The following is a 10,220-nucleotide window of genomic DNA, read 5'->3' on the forward strand; positions in this document are numbered from 1 at the left end:
AATTCAAATCAGCCTGGAACAACACAAAAAGCTGGCCCACCCATTGTCAGGAATATTGAGCAGATCGCTGCCTCCCACCCCAAATAAAGATCTGCACAAAGGGCATGTTGGCAATACTGGACCAAGGAGGAAAATTTGGATGAGCAGTATGAAGGGAGAAAAAACTTAAACAAGTTGATTGGGGAGTATAGTCCATCAAAAAACATGAAACAGATAAGTGGCAAAAAAAGGTATTATATAAGAGCCCAGTGAAAAAGAAGAGGAGGGACCTGGAATGGGAAATGTTGCTACCATTGAATTGCATGCAGAAGGGGAATTGAAATCCCACTATGGAAGTGTATGGAAGAGTTGTTGCAGAGTGGTTACCCCCGGTAAAGCTGCCTGTGCCTCACAGGACCTTTGAGAGAGGGAGCACATGCAGTTGCTACCAAGTTGCATAGCACTGTAACATCTTGCTTCTTTTTAATATTTTTATTGTAACACCTTATACTTTAAACTTGAAATGTATTATCAATTGTGGGTTAGCTAGAGATGTACTGCCCAGTGCTGTGTTAAATTGCCCTGGGTGCATTTGCCATCACCAGCCAGTTTCCATTAGGGGCTGGTGGCATGTAGGGATGCTAAGGGACTCTTAAGCATGGTCTGACACCTGTAACAGCAACTGAGGCATAAACCACTGGGTTTGACTAAAGTGAATGGGCCACCTATACTTAATCTGGAAAAGAAATATGTATAATTTATGTGTTTTGTAAATAGCACAAGGACAAATATTCAGGTCCCTCGTGAGAGGCAGGGGCTATCTTGAAGTATACAGCAGGACAGCATGAACTGATGCACTCTGCAGGTGTTTGTACACTGACAGAGGTGGATAAAGTAAAACCCCTGTCCTCAAAGGTGAAAATCGTGTGGAAGGAAGGCATTTGTCAGAGATGGTCTCCATATAAGCTCATCAGGCTGAGTCCTGCCTCATCCTACCTTGGAATAACCACCAAGGTGGGAGGGAAAGGAAAATATGACTGGTTTTGTCCTCAGAAGTCTCATATAAATGGAGTGTGAAGAAAGAACTGCAGGAATATGTGGGGATGAGGGAATGTCTGCAGGTATTGCTCAGGGCACTGATAAAGTGTAAAGATAAGGAAGGAAAAAGCCAGAACTTGCTTGGGAGATGAGGTAAAAATCAACCTGCTCCAGTTGCTCCTGCTGGGAGGGTCCAGAGAGAATGGAGCAGGATCAGGTGGGAGATATTTAAGACTGGTATTTTTTTACTGCTTGGTGGATGAATTGTGATGTGCCTTTATAGAAGTACTTGACCTCTGTTTTCCTATGACATGGTGACCATACTTATTCACAATACTGGTGTTGGTGGGCAGGAGGTGAGCAGAGATTCTGCTAACACAAATCCCTTCCCAATGGGAAACTTTCTGGGAGATAGGCTAGCAGATATATAGAGGTAATGGGAGTGATATGAGACACAACTGACCTTTAGTACAGAAGGCATTTGATTTTTCTAGGTAAAAACTCAGATTTGTTGCCTAAATTTGTATGCAATAATTGAAGTGGATGAAGTTCTAACAATTTTTGTGATGAGAGTATTTTGCTAAGACATCTTGAAAAATACTGTGGTCCCAAAGACACTGATAACAGTCAAGTATAATGGAAGCTTAACCAGAGCTGGAAAGATTGCTATGGGGGGCTGTGGAGGAATGTGGATGTTAGACATTCTGGGATTCAGAAAACAAAACACAGGTTTGTCATAAGGCTGTTCAGACCTTTCCCAAGTTGCCTGTGTGTGCTGTGCTGCCTGTTGGTTACCTTGCCCCAGCAGCTGAGTGATCAGAGAAGAGCTGGAGGGGTGTGGGAGTTACTAGTCAGGATTTGCTTTGTAAAAGCACCTTACTGATTCTAGTGGAAAACAAGAGGCATGGACAGTATTTTTCTGCTAAATGAAACATTCTTAGTGTGGTGATCTAAGTGGGGCCCCAAAAAGTGACAGGTACCTGTGGATTCCTTGCCTAATCTGGCTGTCAAAGTATAGAAGAAACTACACAAAACTTGTATTGTCCTAAAAGGGATAATGGGATAGTAAAGAGAGATAATGTGTGTATGACCCCCAGGATCTGTTTTGTGAGTGGAGCAGAAGGGAAAAGGACATGAATTTGTTTCGTGCCCTGGAATGAGAAAACCAGAAGGGCTGGGAATTTTATGTGGCATGAGCTGGCACGTGGCTGTGAACAAGCAGCAGGATGGATGCAGTGGTCAGCAGGGGGACACCCTGTGTGGGACCAAACACCAGCTGACTGCAGGAACCCTGTGGGTGTAGGACCTGTGTGCATGTGGATGCAAAAGAAATCCTTTATTTCCTGTTCTGGAGTTCAGCTCTGCAGAACAGGCAGAGACCATTAGACCCCACTGAGTGACCTCCCATCTTTCACAGGCCTTGCAATTTCTTCCTGTTTCTCTTGACATCAGCCCACTGATTTATGCTGAACTAAAGTACATATTTTTTCCAAAAAAGACAGCTCTGAAGACATTGGGAAATGAGAAAACCAACATTTCCTCTGATAATTTGTTCTACTAGTTAACCACTGCCACTCTTTTCCTGTTTCTTATTTTTCATTTCAGTCTGTCTGGTTTCTGGTGCTAAACATTAGTTTGTGTTATAGATATCAGAAATAAATCAAAATGCCCTCTAGAACCATACCTGCTTTCTTTTTGGAATGTGGGATATGGTAATTAAATCTCTTCAATTTGTCTTGGCTTTGCAGAAGGCTGGGGTTTAGTGCTATTGCTGCTGGGGAAAAAGCAAATCCCATCCTTCTCTCTTAGCTGGTTTGTGCCTTCCACCTCACACCCTGTAATGCAGCAGGGCAGAGAACTGGTTCTGTTGAAATATAGAAACTTTTTGTTGCCTTGGGGTTATTTGGAGTTTTCAGTCTGATCACCACGGGGCTGTAAAATGTCTGTGTGGCGTGGGGCTAAGCCCAGCATGGTGAAGAGGAGGCTGGAAGAGCTCCAGGTGGGATGTTTTTGCAGCAGAGCCCACTTTCAGGGACCAAACTGCCACCAAAGACTTTTGTTCAGGGACACTTTTCCAGTCCCCAAGGTAAAAGCAAAAGGCCACTGTGTCTGACCAGGGCCAAGCACAGCCAGCCTTGGGTGCAGGGTTGCTTAAGAAACAAAACCAGAACAGTTACAGATAATAATGAAGCAACCCAGCTTTTTCGAGTGTATGAAAGTGAAAAATGCTTTCCTTGCTTCCTTCCCTTTGAAAAGCCACAGCTGCTCACTCTGAGGGCAGAAATATAGGAAGAGCAAGCATGTACTGCAAATGTACATCTGGATCCTCTTGGAGGGCTTGGCTGACAGGGAGAGGGAACATGGACAGACCATTTGAGATAAATGTTTCTAGCAGGATCAACCCAGCTAAGACAAAGGTGAATTAACTTACAGAAACTCAGTTAATTGAAAGCCCATATGAGCTGGAGCTATTGGTAGGAAAATGCAGGAAGATTTTGTTTCTACATACACATGCTCATTTCAGTCAAAACAATCTGAATTAGCAAAAAGATCTATTTAATAAACCAGGAAAAATGACTTTGATGGAAATGGGGAAGGTGTGCTTACAGTACCAGGAAGGAGAACTGAGGAAGTGGCAACCTTTAGCAGAGGCAGAGAGCAATGAGCTCTCTTGCTGTGACTGATAAGGAACATGGATGAAACTAATTGATTGGATTGATTATATTCTTCTTGTTAAAAGTTAAATTCTTCCCTAAGAAGGAATTAAAGGAAATCCCTTTGGCACAGTTGAGGGAAGTGTAGGAATACCTGCCAAGCTATAACCTTTATATTTTTGTGGCCCATTTAATGAAGCTGTAGGTGATTCCTGCTTTGTGTGACTCAACTCTACCATCTCAAAGTTTTAACAGAAGAAATGCTTTCTAAGTGAGTTTATGCTGCATCATGTTTTGTGTATTTTAAAAAAGCCTCAATTTCCTCTAGGCTATTACATGAAAACAGATTTTAAAGAGTTTTGGATTTGTTTTTATAAACAAAATAAATAATGTTAAAAATTACAAGTTAATTATAAACTGTGGCTGTTGCACAATATAAAATTAAGGGCATAGCTGGACTCCAAACCATTTCTTTATCAGAGATGATATTCAGATAATCAGACTCAGCTAACCTTTTGCAAATACTGACCTTGTACTTACAAATGGAGTTTCTAAGGATTAAAATGCCAATGCATGTTTTGGAAGGTCACTCTTATTTCCCAACACTTATTTTAAAACTGTGCCAGTTTGTCTTAGCTCGGGGCTTGACCTCTGGATCATCACAGGGTGTTTATGTAGATGCCAGAGTCAACAGTTCATCATTAGGTGAAAAGGAAGACACTGATAAAAAGGCCTAAGGGTGTCCCAGGGTTGTTCTGCAGTGTCACTCTGGAAGGTTTGGTTGGAAGCAGGAAGCTGTGGTGGGGAAGCCTGTTTTTGCAATGCTCAGAATGATGAAAACATGAAGTAGAACATGGGGGGAGCCATCTCTCCTTTTTAGCCAAGCTGCAGATACTGAATGTATGTACATCTAGTGATAAGATTCAATAGTGAGAGATGAATTGGCATAAAGAGTGTTGCCTCAGTTTTCTCTCTGACAGGTGTCACTTGAGATTTAAGTGTGCTTCTGTTCTTCTACTATTTGATTTACCAATTTAACTTAGTTGTCACTATGCCCTGCTAATCCAACATTTGCAAAAAGCAGGTTTATTTCTTCAAATGCTGTGCTGCATTTTGCTGCCTGATTACCCTGGGACTTGGTCACTACACTGTATTTACACATAATCACCATGAAGTGCAACTCCAACTGACATAAGTACACCTGAAACCACTTTGAAGCTACAAGCTCAGAAATCCCTAACAGTGTGGCCCTTTGGAGCAGAATTTGGCAAGGTATATTTGCCTATTTGTGCATGTGCCATGTACATTTAGTCTGTCTTGACTTGTAGCCTGCAAAATTGACATGAGAGTCCTTTGCACCAGTTTGTGCACCTCAATTGCAGCAGTTCCTGGCCATCTCTACCTCCCCTGTGCTCACTCGTACTTAAGGTGAGTTCCTGAGGGCATGTTGCCAGAAGAGCAGGATTTATTGCCTAATTTTTTCCAGGAGCCTGTCCAGTGTTCAAGGGCATTCAAACGTTTCATCCAGAGTCCACACAGTGGCCTGAAACTATGTGGAGTATGTTTGTTAAACTGTTGTGAATTTGGGAGGGATGGTGAGCCCTGGGAAACAGTCAGGGTTAAAAGTTATTTTGAGGAATGATCTCAGGAATGCATTGATGAACTCACAAAGAATTGCAGTGAGTTAACACAATGCACTGCAAGACTGTCAGATGGAGAGTGACTGTTCAGCAACAGCTGTGTCAGAAATGATCTGCAGGTCACATCAAATCTGAACTGCACATGAGGGGGAACCCCCTCTTCCTCCTGTGTGAGCAGAAGTTTGTCCTGTGGGTATGGGGACAGATATTTCTGCAGAAATGGTTCTGGCCAACACCCTGTGCTGTTCAGATTTGTGCATTTCTAGCAGTGATTTGGCTTTAGACATGCAAGGAAGAAACTAGGACTCATCCCTGCCATCTGATATGGGCCAGGATGGGGCAGTGGCTGGAGTGCTAGAGTGGGAGGATGTTCCAAAGCATACAAGGCTCTGGGAAGATGAAATGTGTGCTACACTTGCTGACCTATGCCTGTAAAAAAATTAATGTAACAAGATTCAGTGTGTTTCTTAATGAAAAGGGCAGTATAGTTTAAAGAGAACTTATTTTCCTCACTCCCTGTCACATGTTTTACTCAAGTTTTCACACCCTTATGCTTGTGGATTCCAAGACACGTGTCAAAACCCATGAGGACTGCTTGCATAACACTAAGGATGTGATGTTGGCTTTCAAATCCTTGTTACATATTTTGGGTTCCTCTTGATGATGCTAGATCTAGTTTTTGAGCTGGTTTGAACCAATTTTTAGCATGTAATTTACTTAAGAAGTCCAAGTTATTGCAGTGAATTTGTCTCCCTAAAAATCTTGCTTCTTTCTCCATATGTCTCAGACAAGGTGGCCACAACTTTTCCTGTTAACATTTAACTCTCTTCTGCTTTTACAAAGCCTGTTCCCCTCTCACCAAGCTGTGATGATGCCTTTTCCTCACTGAAGTAACAGCTGTGAGGCTCCCTGGCTTCTAGGTGAATTGGCTGGTCCTGCAGACTTATCTGGTTACTAAATAAAAAGCCCTTTAAGGAAGATTTGCTAGGGCGTGCCACTTTTGATATATAGCCTTCCATTTGTTCACTCACAGACATGGAACTTAGATTAAAAGTAGTAGAAAGTCAGTGTAAGGGGGTTTACTGAGTGATTGCATGTCTAGCTTTTGAAATATAACAGCGTTTCCTCATTTTGGCCAGACATCACATGTCCTATCTGCTTACCTCTGATGGAGGCTGTGACTCTTATTCCCCTGTCCCAGCAGGCATTTCCCTGTTAATTATTCTGAAAGCTGAGCAGTCCCTAGCTTCATCAGAACTCTGATGGTGAAAGAATTACAATATTTAAGGCTGATTCAGGGATTCCCTCAATCTTTGCAAAAGAAATATCTTTGAAAGAGCTTGGTCACAGCATAATATGTAAGTGGAAGAAGATAAGAGAGGTCTGGCAACTTGGTTAGCTAACTGAACCTACCATCTAAAATTTTTGTTGCTTGTTAAGCAGAGAGCAACATCTTCATGTTGTGGAGGAAAGGCCAGAGAAACAGTTATAAGCTGCTGAAGGAAAGCCCTTTTCATTGCCTGCTAGCAGTGGATTGTTCCTCATCTTTTCTTTTTGTGTTTGACCTTGGTGTCAAGAACAATTAATCTTTACAGAAACAATTAGTGATTAACAGGAAGTTTACCCAGAGACAGCCTCCATGGAAAGGGAGCATCAAGGACAGCAATTAGCTTTGGTGAATGTTAACATCATGGATGTCTGCTGAAGAAGCCACAGGTGAAGGTCATTTCCATTTTTAATTTGCTTAAGCTATAAACCAGATTTTTCCTTGCAGTCATGAAAAAGGAATTTTGTGTGTGTGGTTACATGGCTATTGCCAATGAAACTTTAAGTATTGAGAGAGCTGGAACTCACAACTTTGAAATACTTGAATAAATAAAAGGTAGAGAATAGAATAGATGGAATTCAACTGACCTAGACTGATTTGAAGTTTTCCATGAAAATGGTTGTGGGAATAGGTATGAGTGTTAGGAGAACCATTAGTGTTAAAGTGAGCAAACTATGTACTGATTAGTAAATGTATATTAATGTAGTAGAATTATTACGTAGAGACAGATATTTTCTACACACTGTGTCCCCTTGACATATCAGTGCAGTGCTGCCAGCTTTTTGTCCAGTCAAAAAAAGGAACTGATGTGCTAGTTGAGTTCCACATTACAATTCCCTGGGTGAAGCAGGCTCTGAAAAGCACGTATACTTCACAACCTTGAGATACAAACCCTCTCCACTGATTAAACTGCTATTGCAATTGAAAGTGGAACCATAAATATTCTCTCCAGATGTTTACCTAAAGCCAAGCTTTGTCTTCTGCTCCATGAGCTGTATGTCAAGGTATCAGTGTCTGCTTGGTAAAGGAGGTGTAAATTGGTTCCTGCAACGCACAGCAGGGAGTGTCTGATCTGATAACATCTGGGAATTAGTGAGAAAGGGAATCTTTTCTACAGGAAGATGGAAGGAAAGGAAACCAGGGATGCCAAGAAATAAATGTCTGTATCTGAACTCTGCTGTAATTTGTGGCTGTGCTGAAACCACACAGCAAATTGGTGATGAAGGGAACAAAGAGCAGCTGAGGCAACCCCAGGCAGGAGGCTGAGTGTGGAGGTGCCTGGAAGAGCACATCACCCTCATGAGTTTACACAGGCTTGGCTCAGACATGATCAAGGGAGGTGCTGCCATGCTCCTGGCTCTGCACTCAGGTGTATGATTCAGTCAGAGGAAACCATCCTAAGTCGAAAGAAAACATTATTATTCTGGTTTCAAAATAAGTGTTTTTCTACTTAAAACCCCCCAGCCTGCATAGTGCTCAGCAGTCCCCTTTACATGTGCAGCACAAATAATAATGGCTGCCTATATCAGAGCCCTTCCTCGTGACACTGGGCTTTATCCCTTCCATCAGTTCCACAGCTTTTTTCAGTATCTGTGTTCTCCCAGGAAAAACAATGAAAATCTTTAAACATTTCCTTTCTCTTTCTGAGCATTGACCCTGAAGCCAGTGGCACATCAGTGTGTATCTGAGAAAACCACTGTGATCAGCTTTTCCTTCCCTACTGGATAAGGATGAGTGATGGCATGTGTGTGACTCTTGATAGAATAACTGAATTTACTGTCTGGATAATGATCTGCTATTAGTAAGCAGACTACAACAATTTAATAAAAGGTATGCTAATAAATACTGGTTGATCTGTTTCCACACAGAGTGGGTCCTCTATTGGGGAAAAAGCAATTTACAACACTTAATTTCAAGGGGGTAACTTATGACAATACCAGCCTTTGCTCTTACCTGTCACTCCCTGTGGTTCCATAGCAAAATCTTCCTTTTGCAGCCTCACTGCTTGTGTTTGCTTTTATTCTTGTACTTACAGTTATAGGAGAGTTGCACAGTTCCTCTGCCACTTCAGAAATCCATCCTTACTTCCCATGATAAACAGCTTCACCTTGTCATCACCAGTGCTGGAATTGGATGTTCTGTTGAAGCTGCTCTGTATCCAACTCCTTGGTTGTCTTTTAGAAACTCTTTAAGGTGACTTAACTGTAGAAATGCCTCTATGTCTATTGCCATTTTCCATTGTCAAAGTATTACACTTGAATGACAAAGCAAATGTTTTTAGGACTTCAATTTCATCTGCTCTTTCAATGTGTTATAAAAATATTTCTGGAATTCCTGGATAACACTGGGCACGAAACTTGAACACTTTATTAATGGTACTTCATATATACACTACTGTCTTTTCAAACAAATCTATATGACAGCAAGTCAAACTGTTCTTCAGTTGTTGCTCAAGGAAGTTACACCCAGCATAAACATGGATTTGTTGTAGTGTTGTGCATAGTGGGTCTAGAAGTGTGTTGTCAAACAGTGGGATCCACTCCAGAAAACATCATAGTCAGAGGTGGTGCCTGGGCAGAGAGCTTGCATCTGAGGGCAAGATTTGTGCAGGAGGGGCTCAAGCAAGGAAGAAGCAAGGTGCATGTTGTGATGGCAGCCAGTGTTTTATGCTTTTGAGGCTGAGTTTAAGAGATCAGAAATTACATGGCTCAAAGCTTTCGAAAAACAGAAACTGAGGGATGGGCATGATGAAAGCAGATGGGGTGCATAGCACAGGGCAGACTCAGCTATTCGGGTGTTCAAAAAACATTTTCTTATTTGGTCCTGGGCTTCCCTTTCTGTGTTACTGTTACTTTGGCTTTGCAGCCTCTCCCTAGGCCAGCCTAAGGTAATGTGTGAGAAGACACGTGGGGTGGGTCACTCCTTTACATTTGAGTCAGCTGTCTGCTGGTGTTTCCGAATCCAAGAAAAACATCAGGAAAACAGTGGCTTTGGTCATCTCCACTCTTAGGCAAAGTGCTAAACAAAACCTCCAACAAAAACCCCAATACATACATATACGGAATATCTCCTATCTGTGCAGTGCCTGCTTTGAACTGCTAAAGCAACTTTTTGATACTGCTAGTTTTTACAGATCAAATATATGAATTTACACAGAATATTACAGACAGCAGTACTGGCATTCTCTAAGCTGGCAGGTCTGCTTCTTCAGTTGCCTAGTCCAAGATTTTGTCCAAAATGTTTGCCAGGTGGTGGTGCAGGACACGGGATTCCACTCGGGATGCCTTTTCCGGGGGAAGTCCAGGCACAGAGGGAATCTTGCCTAGCAGGCTGAGGACGGGCAGGCACAGGGTTTAGTGGTGATTTTGAAGAAGTTACTCCCATTCCAACTTTTTAGCCTCCCCACCTTGTCTCGCGGCTCTGGAGGTGGATGCGCAGCCTGGATCTCCTTCCAGACGCAGTGCAAGCCGCACTAGCTGCGGCTCGGTGGCGGTCCGGGGTGCTTTCCTCGCTAGACGCTTCTGCTCGTGGCCGAAACCCGCAGAATGTCCCAGCCCGGGACACCGGGCGTGCCGCGGGAGC

Source organism: Geospiza fortis, unplaced genomic scaffold (genome assembly GCF_000277835.1).
Source record: "Geospiza fortis unplaced genomic scaffold, GeoFor_1.0 scaffold130, whole genome shotgun sequence".
NCBI classification, from domain to species: Eukaryota; Metazoa; Chordata; class Aves; order Passeriformes; family Thraupidae; genus Geospiza; species Geospiza fortis.